Source organism: Stegodyphus dumicola, chromosome 12 (assembly GCF_044657685.1).
Source record: "Stegodyphus dumicola isolate Sdum_Otavi_A_Nest chromosome 12, ASM4465768v1".
Taxonomy (NCBI): domain Eukaryota; kingdom Metazoa; phylum Arthropoda; class Arachnida; order Araneae; family Eresidae; genus Stegodyphus; species Stegodyphus dumicola.
Window position 1 is genome coordinate 42,945,461 of NC_140779.1, and position 13,036 is coordinate 42,958,496.

The window sequence follows — 13,036 nt, forward strand, 5'->3', positions numbered from 1 at the left end:
TTCAAAAATTATGAGAAAAATATTATTTCTTTTAATCAATGAATTCTTATACAAATGTATATTTAAAACTTTTAAAAATATTTTCTAAACTATAATATTAACAAATTTTTTTTTATTTACGCTTGTAAATTTTTATAATAATTAGGACAGGCACGGGTAAAAAACATGGCGGCTGAATGTGCAGTAATTCAGTAGTGAAACGTTGTAACTGCAGCTGAAGCCGAAGGTAAGTTGATAAGAAATGTTTGAAATTTTGATTATTTACATTTGCTTATTTGTTCGTTATTAATTCCCTGCTTTTCGCAGACCAACAACACTGTGCAGTAAATATATATTGATAATTTATTATTGTAATTAATTTATTTATAAATTCAAAATTGTTTTATTCTAGTACTGACAGCGTAATGAATTCTGATTAGACTTCATTCAGAGTATTATTTTTTAAAAAACTTTATTGTATTTTAAAATTTAGATTGACTGAAATGAAAAGTTCTTTAAATATATCGTATTATTTTTGTATGTTTATTGAAAGCTGAAGAAAGAAATAAAATACGTTTTACAATTTATTTACCCCCTGAGAGCCAGTTTCCGGTGAAAGTCCTCGACAAAGGCATCCCTCCCTCGAGGCTTTGCCATAATCAAATAAACCGAACCATCTCCACTGATCGATTTGGAGCAGTAGCCAAAAAACTTTCATTTCGGTCTGAGGGTCTGAATGGAGTAATCACCAGAGTAGTCTGTTATGGGACACAATCTCTTTCCAAACTGATTGTAAAAATTATAATTGTTCACAGTTCTGAATGATTCAGGTCTAAAATATTAAATTTCAATTTAGTTGATTACTGTGTTAGTTTACAGCATGGTGTTAGTTCAAATGCTTGGGAGATATGCGTGCAGGTTCGTTATAAAACACATGGTACTCTTCCATTATTGGGACCAGGTATGTTTATGTTTACATACGAATGTAACGTGTATGCAGATACACATTTTCATTATAAGGGCACAGCCCTGATCCTCCTAGCCGGCATAAGCTGGATATGCACATGCATGCATATATTTCTGAATCTGGTCCTGATAACAGAAGAGTACCAAACACACTTGATTCTTTGTACAATTCACCAAAAACCAATTATGGCCAAAGAACATGCCTGTTATTTTTTCTTCAAGTGAAAAGTGTTTCATTCTGCTTCAATAATTTTGTCACCTCTGCCGAATTGAAACGTAGATCGAGCATTTAAATCTGTGGCAGAAACCTCATGCTTTTAACTGCTCCCGTCTACAGTTGTATACTAGTTCATCTTCAATTAGAATTCACAAAATTCCATAGATGTCATCTCTTGACATCTAAATTAGATGATCATTGTGTCTGTAAGAAAGGGTAATCTTTGGAATCACTTTTGCATTCTTAATCTTTTCATTACATGATTCTTTCCAGAATTGCCATTTTGTTGTTGAATTATTGATAAAATACAATTTCATCTTGGGATTCTTCAAGCATAATTTTTTATCGTGATTGATGCTTTTTCTTTGAAAAGTTTCTGTTGTGGACTTTTTATCCTTCCCCAATTAAGAAATTGTTAGATTTTTAGCATTATTAAAAAATTAAACCATTATATTAGTGGCGACTTAAAAATCTTGAACTGTCTAAATTTTTTTAATCTAACTTCATGTGCATTTAGAGAAATCTGAGTATGCACACAGTAAGCAATTAAATGAGTGCTTTTGCATATATATTTTCCTTGCAGTTTCACATGATCCCATTAATGGAATAGTACCGAATTTTCTTTAGGTTCTATCTCTTTGTCATGCTTAAAAGCATATTTTTGCTGTAAACTTTTCCAAAAGTTCCAAAGTTGTCTTATTTGCATGCTGAAATATTTAGACAGCAGCTGGAAAAAAGGAAAGGGGTGTTCATTTGTTAATGCAGCCAACTTAACACAATTTACAGGTGAAAATGTTGGGCGTAAATTGGTGGTTTCCTGTCTTTCCTAAAAACGATTCCCAAACTATCCATACTTATTGTAAGTTACCAAACATTATCAACATATTGAAACATAATTTAGCAATATAAAATACAAAGGTTGATCTTTACATTATGGTAACTTGGCGAAAATTTGGCGACCAACTCTCCTACAGCAACCCTCTATTTTTTTTTCCCCGCCGCCATTTTGTCTTCACGAAGTAAAGACATGTTTCTTTTCTTTTTATCTACTGAACATTTCTTCCAACAATCTACTAGCCGAATTACACTTATGCTAGAAATTTTATCAAACAAAACTGCTTAATCATGACAAATATTCACTGCAAAATTGGGAAAAAGTGCAATACCATACTCCTTACGCGTTTTTCAAAATAGCACATACACATAAACCATGTACACGCCGACTTATTTTTACTTAAAAAAACATCCCAGAATTGCACAAAAATGGCATTGCGCACACTCTTCACTATATCCATGTATACTCCTTTTTTCTCATAAATTAGAAAAATTTCACGAAAATACATGACACTTTTCTCAATCTTTAAACCCGGTAAAAAGAACATATATGAAATTACCTGATCGCGAAAAAGTATTTACCTTTTCCAAATATGAACATTTCCACATATAAAATAAATAAAATATCCAAAAACTTTTACCTCCAAATCATCTATTACATTATACACGTCACCAACGAATTCATACCGCAAGCATTACAAATACTCAGTATCAAATATTTAAATTATTTCCATGCACATTTACTTCAACTTAAATGTATACCAAATTCCTACAAACATAAAATTCACAAAATAACTATCATTTAATTAAAATATCACTAAACCATGTACACGCCGACTTATTTTTACTTAAAAAAACATCCCAGAATTGCACAAAAATGGCATTGCGCACACTCTTCACTATATCCATGTATACTCCTTTTTTCTCATAAATTAGAAAAATTTCACGAAAATACATGACAATTTTCTCAATCTTTAAACCCGGTAAAAAGAACATATATGAAATTACCTGATCGCGAAAAAGTATTTACCCTTTCCAAATATGAACATTTCCACATATAAAATAAATAAAATATCCAAAAACTTTTACCTCCAAATCATCTATTACATTATACACGTCACCAACGAATTCATACCGCAACCATTACAAATACTTAGTGTCAGATTTTTAAATTATTTCCATGCACGTTTACTTCAACTAAAACGTATACCAAATTCCTACAAATATAAAATTCACAAAATAACTATCATTTAATTAAAATATAATTAAATTCAAAAACACTACTTAAAATATAAATGAGCACATACATTAAATTAATAAAAATTACCTTCCAATCCTAATTACTTTAAACTAAATCATTGCTAATAACAATTTTCCCAATAATACCAAATTCCTTTACTTCCACCTTACATTTAGAACAATGCATAAAAATAATATCCTCAAATAATTAAAAATACTAACTTACCTAATCTTCTTCAGAATCTTGCTTACATGGTGGATACACTTTTATTATGGATTCAATAAAATTATTGAACGATTTTTTTTCCGAATTTTTCCTCCACACTTCCTCCGCTAAATAAAAAGCAAAATTCTCCTTATCACAATGCCTCGGAATGGCGCTTTTTATACCACTCCACGTGCCCTCTATTGTGTTGGTATGTGCACCTGTTTCCGGATCTTTAAAATAATATTTGTGGTTCACAGCAAGATGCTTAAAACCTTCATCTTCCAAACATTCATATGATTTCCAGCAATCTGAAATAATTATAGTACCCGGTAGAATATATTCCTTTATAAAATTCAATAAACAATCTTTACTTCTATCTCGCACAACCTTAAAAAAACATTTATTACTACCCCTTTCAATCCCACCAAACAACCATTTTCCTTCCACTCTCCTACCTCTCTGATACTTCCGCTTCCGAAACTTACTCTCATCAATTTCCACAATAACATTCATACCACCAAGCATACCCATATCATTTTTGCAAAATTCCACGCACACTTCCCTACAAAAAGAATTCCAATCAGCTGCAGTCCTACTGCTAATTTCTAAATCCGAAATCCAATAGTCAACTGGCAATCTATTCACCCAATAATAAGAAATCAGTAAAATCTCACCCATACTCAAACGACTTTCAGCAAACCACGTACCCTTCCTTACACTCCGTTTCACAAAATGTCCATTTTCACCAGATTTCTTGCACCGCCATTCAAACTTATCAGTAATATCCTTCCTTTCACACAATCTCATTTCATTCCCACATTTTGGACATTCATACTTATCCGCAATTAAACCTACACTCATGCACCATTCAACCAATTCTTTTGAATTATCACACAAGCGTATTAAAAATTTCGAATTCACTTTAGACAGCGCCATACAATCCCAAAATTATTCAACCCTACTTCACACAACACACAATGAAGCTTAATACAAAATAATATACAGCCACAGATATTTGTCCAAATTCCCCCTTTTTCCAATTAAAGAACCATAATTCGTCCATTAATATCACATGACATATCCCATGATCTCTCATTTTCCTCACACAAAATAATGCGTAATCGGAACTGAGTACTGCTCACATTATTACCAAAGTCCCAGGTAGTAACCTTTATCGCCTCCAAAATGTCGCCAAACTACCAGTTACCATATTGTGAAGATCAACCAATACAAATTTTAATTATTAATTAAAGATAACATGATGCATTAAAAATACTTATGTTCTCCAAATCTTCCAGAAATTTTTTACGCTATCCCTTTCTCCATGTACACATTAATTTATTTTCCCTTAAAAAGACATGAGAGAACTGCAAAGACTTGGCTTCGCACAAACTCCAGTAAAAACGACTACCTACCATTCACATCTTCTCATTGTTTCCTTCAGAGATTTTGCTTCAAAGTTGTGTATTTTTACTGCCAAATTCCACAAGCCCATATTTTAAAATTAGGGTAAATACCATGGTTTGTTTATAAAAACTGCTGAAATTTGGAATATAACAAAAGGAATGCTTCCAAAAATGATGATGTAGCTTGCCTGAAGGATTATGAATGGAAGTGACATGTGAAAAAAGAAACCTTCGAATTTCACTAAGGTAATGTCGCCAAACACAGATGGGGGGGGGAGAAGCGGATAAATTCTCATTTAACTAGCAGGATTATATCCGGCTGTTTTGAAGGAAGTGTTAATAGTAAATTAGGTTCAACTAATCGAGGTAATTTGGAAAGGAGGTGTTTGGTTTCTTTGGATGTGTTGTACGTTTTTCAGAATGTGCCAAACTTAACTCTTAAATAGCCATCTGCCTCTTAAATAACACTATGTTTCATACTGTTCCTGAAGATAGATGTCATCAGTTACTCAGATTGCAAGAATTAATGTAAAGAAAATGTTATATATATTATAAATCCGATGGTAAAGTCGAACAAACCTGACATTTGATTACTCAATGAATGCTTTTTTTAATAGTTAAAAATCTGCTCGTTAAGCAGAACATTATCTTTGAAACAATTTGGTGGCTTATTAATAGCTAGATTATAGTAATTTTTATCATCACTGTATGTTGTAACCAGTAGACTTTTATTTTAATAACTATTGTAATTACAGTACATATTTATGTATATGAATGTCCACGTTTTTCTGTTCTGTTCAAAGATTTGATATAGAATTCTAATTTTGCAATTTTCTTCTCTTTGTGACACTATTTCTTAGAACGTAAATGACAAATTTTTACCCCAAGGATGTTAACCCAGAAGGGTTATTACTCTCGAAACGGCATTTTGCATCGAATCACTGTTAATGGCTGTATTGCTTTTCAAGTTGTTGGGGGCCACCAAATATTATAGCCGTGTATTACGCTTAAAGAATTTAAATAATGAAGAATATGCACGAATGTATATATGTTTCTTGCATGGTAAAAAAACAATGATACCTACAGTTATCAAGTTTTGAATAACATAGTTCTCCACCTGAATATGGGCATCTGGAGGCCCGAATCATTAATTTTGAATCAGTTTTATTATCTGTTTCATATTTTTTAAACTTTAATGCATTTGCGATTAAGAAAATCAACGATTTCAAAGTGAGCAGTGGCACTGTACAGATTAAAATATTTTTATTTTCAGCTCGAGTCTGCTTTTTGGAAATTCTAAAGGTAAGCTATTTTTAAATATTTTTAGCGCAAAGGGGCATTAGCTCAAATGCTTTCAAAACATGCCTGTATGTGTAGATGAAAAAAAAAAAAAAAAGGGGGCACCCGTGAATGTAATGTAAAATCTGAAAGCTTTTAGATTTTTTTGTTGTTAATATAATTTTAAAATGTTTGAATATTTTATTTAATTTAAAATATTACGATAATGATATATCCGGAAACTGCCAATGCCAACACACACTGGCCATTGAATTTAGAAACCTTTGAATGCATGCTAGGGATGAAGTATGCAAATTTTTTTTTATGATGCGAGTTGCACGTGGTGAGAATGCTAGTATAAGTAAGGTTGTAAGAGTGCTTTTTGCAATGAATGAAGTAAAATGGGAAAACAATGGATCTTTCACCATTTGAAAAAGGGCTTATTGTTGGTACTCATTTATTGGGGACCTTGATTTCGAAGACGGCAGATCTCGAAAGCAGCCATATCAGAGACTTTCAGAAACTGGAATCCGAACCCACAGTCCTCCTCTGGAAGACGTAACTACTGTTCGAGTGCAGTTTTTCAAGGAAGTGATCAGTGTTGTCTCCGACGAATTGTGTGGCAGAACAGGGACTCTGTGCTTCAGCTGACACAGATTGTCAACCAAGGCTCTTCCTAACAGATTTCAGTTTGAACCATTTGCAGATGATAGGAAAGCATGATCAGGTGCGTGTGAGAAAACCACTCATTTCTGCATGGCATTTGCAAGAATTTGTTTGCAGTGCTGTCGGGAAAGAAGACACAGGGCACCTGAGGATTGGAAACGGAATGTAGTCGGATGAATCACTCTACACCTTATTTTGCAGTGATGGAAGACGCTGAATGTGGAAAGAACTCCGTGAATCCATCTTGCTTTACTCGCAATGTGCAAGGGTGTAGTGAGAGTATCATGATATGGGGCATGTTCTGTTGGCATGGAAGTGGTGCTCTGGTGTTCGAGGGCAAACAAACAGCCATGAGATATCTAGCTATACTGGCTGATCAATGTAATATTGCATGTAATGTAACTCTGCAGTGTTGAGATTTTACTCTGATTGTGACGGGTACTTCATGGATGATAATGCAACTATACATCGTTCCAGAAGTGCTCAAAATTGGTTTGCTGAACATCAGTCTGACTTCCATCACCTTCCCTGACCACCATATAGCTTAGATTTTAACCTCTTAGAAAATGTATGCAATGTGGTGGAAAGACTCATCCGACAGCACTCTCCTCTTCCATCTAATTTACAAGATCTAAAAAGCTGCATAGCCAATGCATGGTATTCTCTGGATGTAAATGCACTCCAGAAGCATATCAGTAGAATATTCTCGGAATCTGCTTAGGATGTCTCATTAATCACCGCGTGAAGCGGACAGCACGCAACGGCAGCGGTAGACCTTCATGCCCGAACAAATTAGAGCAGTTATTCTTGCAAAAGGGGGGGGGTCCAATAAAATAGTGATCTTCGGTTTCTAATTCATTGGCCAGTTTGTTTACTACCAGAAGAATTGGCAAGTTAGGTTAGGCTTCTTATTTTACACATGATGTAGCTATACAAATTAGTATTTCAAATTTACTTCAAAAATTGCTATTATGATCTGTTCCATATATATTCATATTTACATGGAAAACATACAAATTTCTAGGTATGATGTATGAATCAGAAAGTTAAGAAGATTTTTGGGTAAAAGTATACCGTATTTACGCGAATCTAATGCGCATTGTTTTTGGCCAAATGTAGTATTCAAAATTGGGGTGCGCATTAGATTCGAGTGCAAAGTTCGCCGATGACGTCAACCAAATTTCTCGACTACATTTACCGTTACATTTATCGTTGACACATTATTGCATAGAGGATACAAACTGCAGAGTATGTAGTCACGAAATGGAGGGCAAACAGAGAAGAATGTCATATGACGCTACTTTCAAACTTAAAGTAATTCTTTATGCTGAAAAAAATGGCAATAGAAAGGCAGGAAGAGAGTTCACCGTAGCTGAGAGCAATGTTCGCTTGTGGCGGCAACAGAAATTGGCACTGTTTGCAACTAAAGCTAGTAGAAAGAAATTCACTGGCCCTCCCAAAGGAAGATCTTTGTAGATCTTTGAAGATCTTTGATTGTAAAATCTTTCAAGAAATGCTGCATTTCAAATTCATTGAATGGCAGTGATGATGATGTGCTCTGGAACGCCGAGGATGACGATGATGAGGAAAGAAGAAATGAATCTGCTTCTGACGAAGAGAGCTGCGAGGATTCCAGTGATGAAAACATTAGTGAATAAAGACGTTTACTATTAAGCACTGATTGTAGAAACTGTTAGCTAGATAGAAATGTTACGATTTATTTCATGCTCATATTTTACGATAGGTACTGTATATACGGTACTAATAACAAAATACTATATACGGTGCTAATTAACAATGATTGTTTCACATGACAATAGCCCACTAATAGGTTAAATCTATGTTCTGCTACTTTATGTATAAATCCAATGTTGTATAAAATATGGTATCTAAATTTAAATAAAATTATCATACCATTAATTGATAGTTTATATACAAATCCATTGTTGTATAAAATAAGATTCAATAAATTCCTCATATCATTGATGCGCATTACATTCGCCAACAAACAATTTTTTTATTATTTAATGTTTTAAAATGGGGATGCGCATTAGATTCGATGGCGCATTAGATTCGCATAAATACGGTATTTTAGGGTACCCTTTGGCGAAACTTGGCGATTTTTGGCAGTACATGGATACTGAGTTTGTGCAATTCTTTGACTATTTTGGCTTGCATAATGGTGATTTTTGCGCCAAAAATCGCCACTACACGAAGCCAAAATAACAGCACAAAGAATTGCACAAACTCAGTATCCATGTACACATCAACCTATTTTCACTTTAAAAAAAATCTGAGAATTGCACAAAAATGGCATTGCGCACTCACTTGACTTTGTCCATGTACATGTTCACCTATTTTCCCTTAAAAAAAATCCAAGAATAGCACAAACTGTTGGCAGTGGCGATAAAGGCAAAGCATATTTTGCTTCCCTTCAATAAAGCTAAGACTAATCAAAATAAAATTCATGCTTTAATTCATAAATTAAAATAAAATAAGCTAACACTGTAGCCTTTACATTTAAAATCATTGAGTGAAAGAAAACTAGCATTATACTAACTCGTAATAAACAAGACATTCGCCGATACCGGCGTACATATAATACTCGGCCAACCCGTTGATCTTGAAGTCATCGGCCAATCACGGCAACCACATTAGCTTACAGCTGATTGACCTCCGATCAAAATTTGCATGAGGAAAACTTAAAGCCAACAAATGGCCCTCCTTTCCTCATGCAAAGACAAAAACAAAACTTACACAGAATTACAGAAGTTCATAGTTCAATTCTATTATACAAAAACACTTATTGTCTTTAAACACTGAAAACATCTAAACAAAGCTTTCTTAAATTAACAGCAGTCACCGCTTTTGTAAATAAGTCCGCAGTATTTAATTTATTGGTGATAAATTCAAGGTCAAACACTCCATCATTTACTAGTCTTTAAAGGATTCGAAAATAACTATGGATTTAATATGAAAAACATTGCAGATATTTCCAAAAAATTTAGAAGCAGTTATTCTTACAAAAACGATCGAGCTTATTTTTAAAACATAAAACTTAAACAGAGTTGAGTTGTAGCTGGTATTACTCAAACAACCTCCCACCTTGCAATTTGTAGGATACCTATAAATTGCAACAAAAGTTATAAATCAAGTCCATTGGGAATTTTAACACATCGACCAGCTCTAGTAACAAAATCTGGGATTTTGGGTGATGAATCACCATTTTCAATGGAATCTGAAGCATTAGCTGCAGGGCGTAGGGCTTTCATCCCTTCGATTCAACCCCTCGGAGCTCACTTTTGCGAGTACGGGTGTGGCAATCCCGAGGTACCCTAGCCCTTCAGGGGATCATCTTCTTGGTGAGACGGGTGTCATGATCCTGGAGCCCCAGTGATCTTTCCTCTTTTCCGTCTCCTCTCCTCTTGGCTGAAACTTTTTCCCTTCCCTTCTCCCTTGTGGTTTTTCTCTACGGAGTTTGGGGCTCGTCACGAGAGACTGGAACAGACCTTGTCTCTAGTTTTCGAGTGGCGAGAAAACTGCCCACGTGTTTGCCGTGCGTGGAGACCAGTGTCACTGGAAAGTAGGGTCCTGGTAGTTGAGGGGCGAGGTACTGTCCCCAACACACTGCTTTGGCCTCTGCTTCAGCTAAACGGGAGGCACCTTAGTCGTCCTCACGGGTGTCAATCGGCTGGTCACTAGTCCTTGTGTCAGTGGCTTGGGGTCAAGCTCTCGGGAGTACCTGCTTTCGGGAAAGCCGACTGTTGGGCTTCAGTTTACGTATAGGTCCGGCTAGCCTTAACACAGGAATCTGTGTTCCCTTGTTGGGTTCCGTGGTGGGCGGGGCCGTCGGAGCCGAATCTTATATTTTTCAATCATGGCTTCCTTATTTATTTTAAAAAAACCTGAATCAAACGACACGAATAAAAATATTGAACTCATTGACAAATCTGTGAGCAAGAAAATTCGTACCGATGCAAATGCCAAAGAAACTACTGAATGTCCTCGTTTTCTTGTTGTTACCAGTGCCTCTGAAGAATTTAAAAACATGTCTCCTTTAATGATAAACAAATACGTTCATTTCTGCATAGGTGAGCCAAGGAACATAAGGCGTCTCTGTTCGGGAGACCTGCTTATTGATACCTTTTTGGCCACCCAGTCTGCTTCACTTTTATGACAAACCAAACTTGGACAGGTCAGTGCACAAAACACTGCGTCAGCGCACAAAACACTTAATTTATGTAGAGGCGTGATCTTGGAAATCGACCTTCTGTGTGTTTTAGAAGAAGAGTTTTTCTCCGAGCTAGCTGATCAAAAGGTTTGTGCTGCCAAGTGGATCAAGATGTGTAAGGAAGGTCAGTTGATTGACACCAAACAAGTGATCCTGACCTTCAATTCGCCTGATCTGCTGAAGAATATTAAGGCTGGATATTTAAATTTCCCCATAAGACCTTATATTCCAAACCCCATGCGATGCTTCCGGTGCCAGCGTTTTGGCCATTCCAAAATGTCCTGTCGAAGGATCCTGATGTGCGCTCGATGCTCGTCAGTTGACCACGATAGCGATAATTGCACCGCTGCAGCACTGTGTATTAATTGCAAGGGCAACCGTCCAGTATTTTCCCGTTCCTGTCCAAAATGGAAATTAGAAAAGGAAGTTCAGACCATAAAAGTTCCTAGAAACATTTCATATGCCGAAGCCAGAAGACAAGTTCAAAGGACACAGCCTCAATCAAACAAATCATATGCCGGCGCCGTTAAATCAACACGCTCTATAGCCACTCAAACTTCCATAAGTACACAGACTCCACCAAATAAAACCCAGCAGCCTGCAAGCAAGAAAAAGGAAAATCCAACCCATATCATACAAAATAAAGAAACAACAATCTTGAGCAAACCAAAAACTGTGCCTCCAAAAATAGAAGTTGATCTGTAGGTGACATGAATTCTGAATCTCTAGATTCAGACGGTATGAAAGTGGAGGAGGGAATGGAAGTTCCTGAGCATCTACTTCCTCCCAAAACTAAAAAGGAACACAGAAAGAACAAACACCAGTCATAATGGTCATCCTCGTCTCATGGAACTGGCGCGTTTTCCACCGAAATTTGCTTGACATCAAAACTATGATCAATGCTTATCATCCTGTGTGCTTGGCAATACAAGAGACAAATCTGAAACCAGATCAACATGCAAAAGTTTGGAGGTTTTCTCTCATCAGGAAGGATAACCTTGCAGGTGAGCATGCCAGTGGAGGTGTATGTCTCCTCACCTCACTGGATTATCCCTCAAATTCCTTTCCTTTGACGACTTCTCTCCAAGTTGTCGCTGTACAAGTAAATTTTCATATTGTAATTTCAGTCGTTTCTCTTTATTTGCCTCGTAATGAGCACATTGATCAGCAAGATTTAAATGATCTTTTAGAGCAGCTGCCTGAGTCTTTCATCATAATAGGAGATTTTAATGGCTATAGCTCGCTCTGGGGTAGTAAAGATACAAATTGCCGAGGAAGACAAATTGAGCGAATGATCGAAGATCATAGCCTTTGTCTCCTGAATAATGGGCAGGATACTTACTTTCATGAACTTTCAAGGACATTTCACGCTCTCGACTTTGCCATCTGTTCACCATCTCTGTTGCCATTTTGCAATTTTAGTGTCGGAAGTAATCTCTACAACAGCGATCGTTATCCCATTTTTGTGTCTCTTGCACGAAGAGGAGCAAACCCCATGTCTAGTCTCCCTTGGTTTATACTAGATAGGGCAGACTGGGAACTCTTCTCTTCCATTGCAGAGCTCACAGATGAAATGGTAGAAGATGTGCATATCGATGATGCTGTTGATGCTGTTACTAATACTATTATTGAGGCAGCTATGCTTTCCATTCCTAAAACATCAGGAAAAATACTTAAATATTCGAAACCATGGTGGAATCGCGACTGTCATGAAGCACTGAAAAAACAGAAAAAAGCATGGGGTATTTTTCGTAGATATCCTACTCTGCGAAACCTCATAGCATTTAAAAGAGCCAAAGCAAATGCACGAAAAGTAAGAAGGCAGAGCCAAAGGAATTCTTGGATTTCATATGTGTCGTCAATAACATCCTCTACGCCTAGTAAGCGGGTTTGGGAAAGAGTTCGAAAAGCATGCGGAATATATAAAGACCACTCACTTTCCTTTTTGCAAAAAGATGGCCGATTGATTAGCTCCATAGAAGAAATTGCAAATACTATTGGTGAGACATTTG

General features: G+C 35.9%; 1 protein-coding gene across 2 annotated transcripts in view; it reads left to right on the forward strand.

Moving 5' to 3' along the window:
- Positions 1-139: 139 nt before the first annotated feature.
- Spt5 (Transcription elongation factor subunit Spt5) overlaps positions 140-13,036 on the forward strand; it is a 134,880-nt gene continuing 121,983 nt past the window's right edge. The window contains exons 1-2 of one of the 2 annotated variants that reach the window (XM_085827664.1): positions 206-226; positions 6,123-6,151. The gene's annotated coding sequence lies outside the window, so the exon portion shown is untranslated. Of the gene's footprint in view, positions 227-6,122; positions 6,152-13,036 lie in introns of both variants that reach the window. The other variant, XM_085827663.1, reaches the window with a different exon arrangement.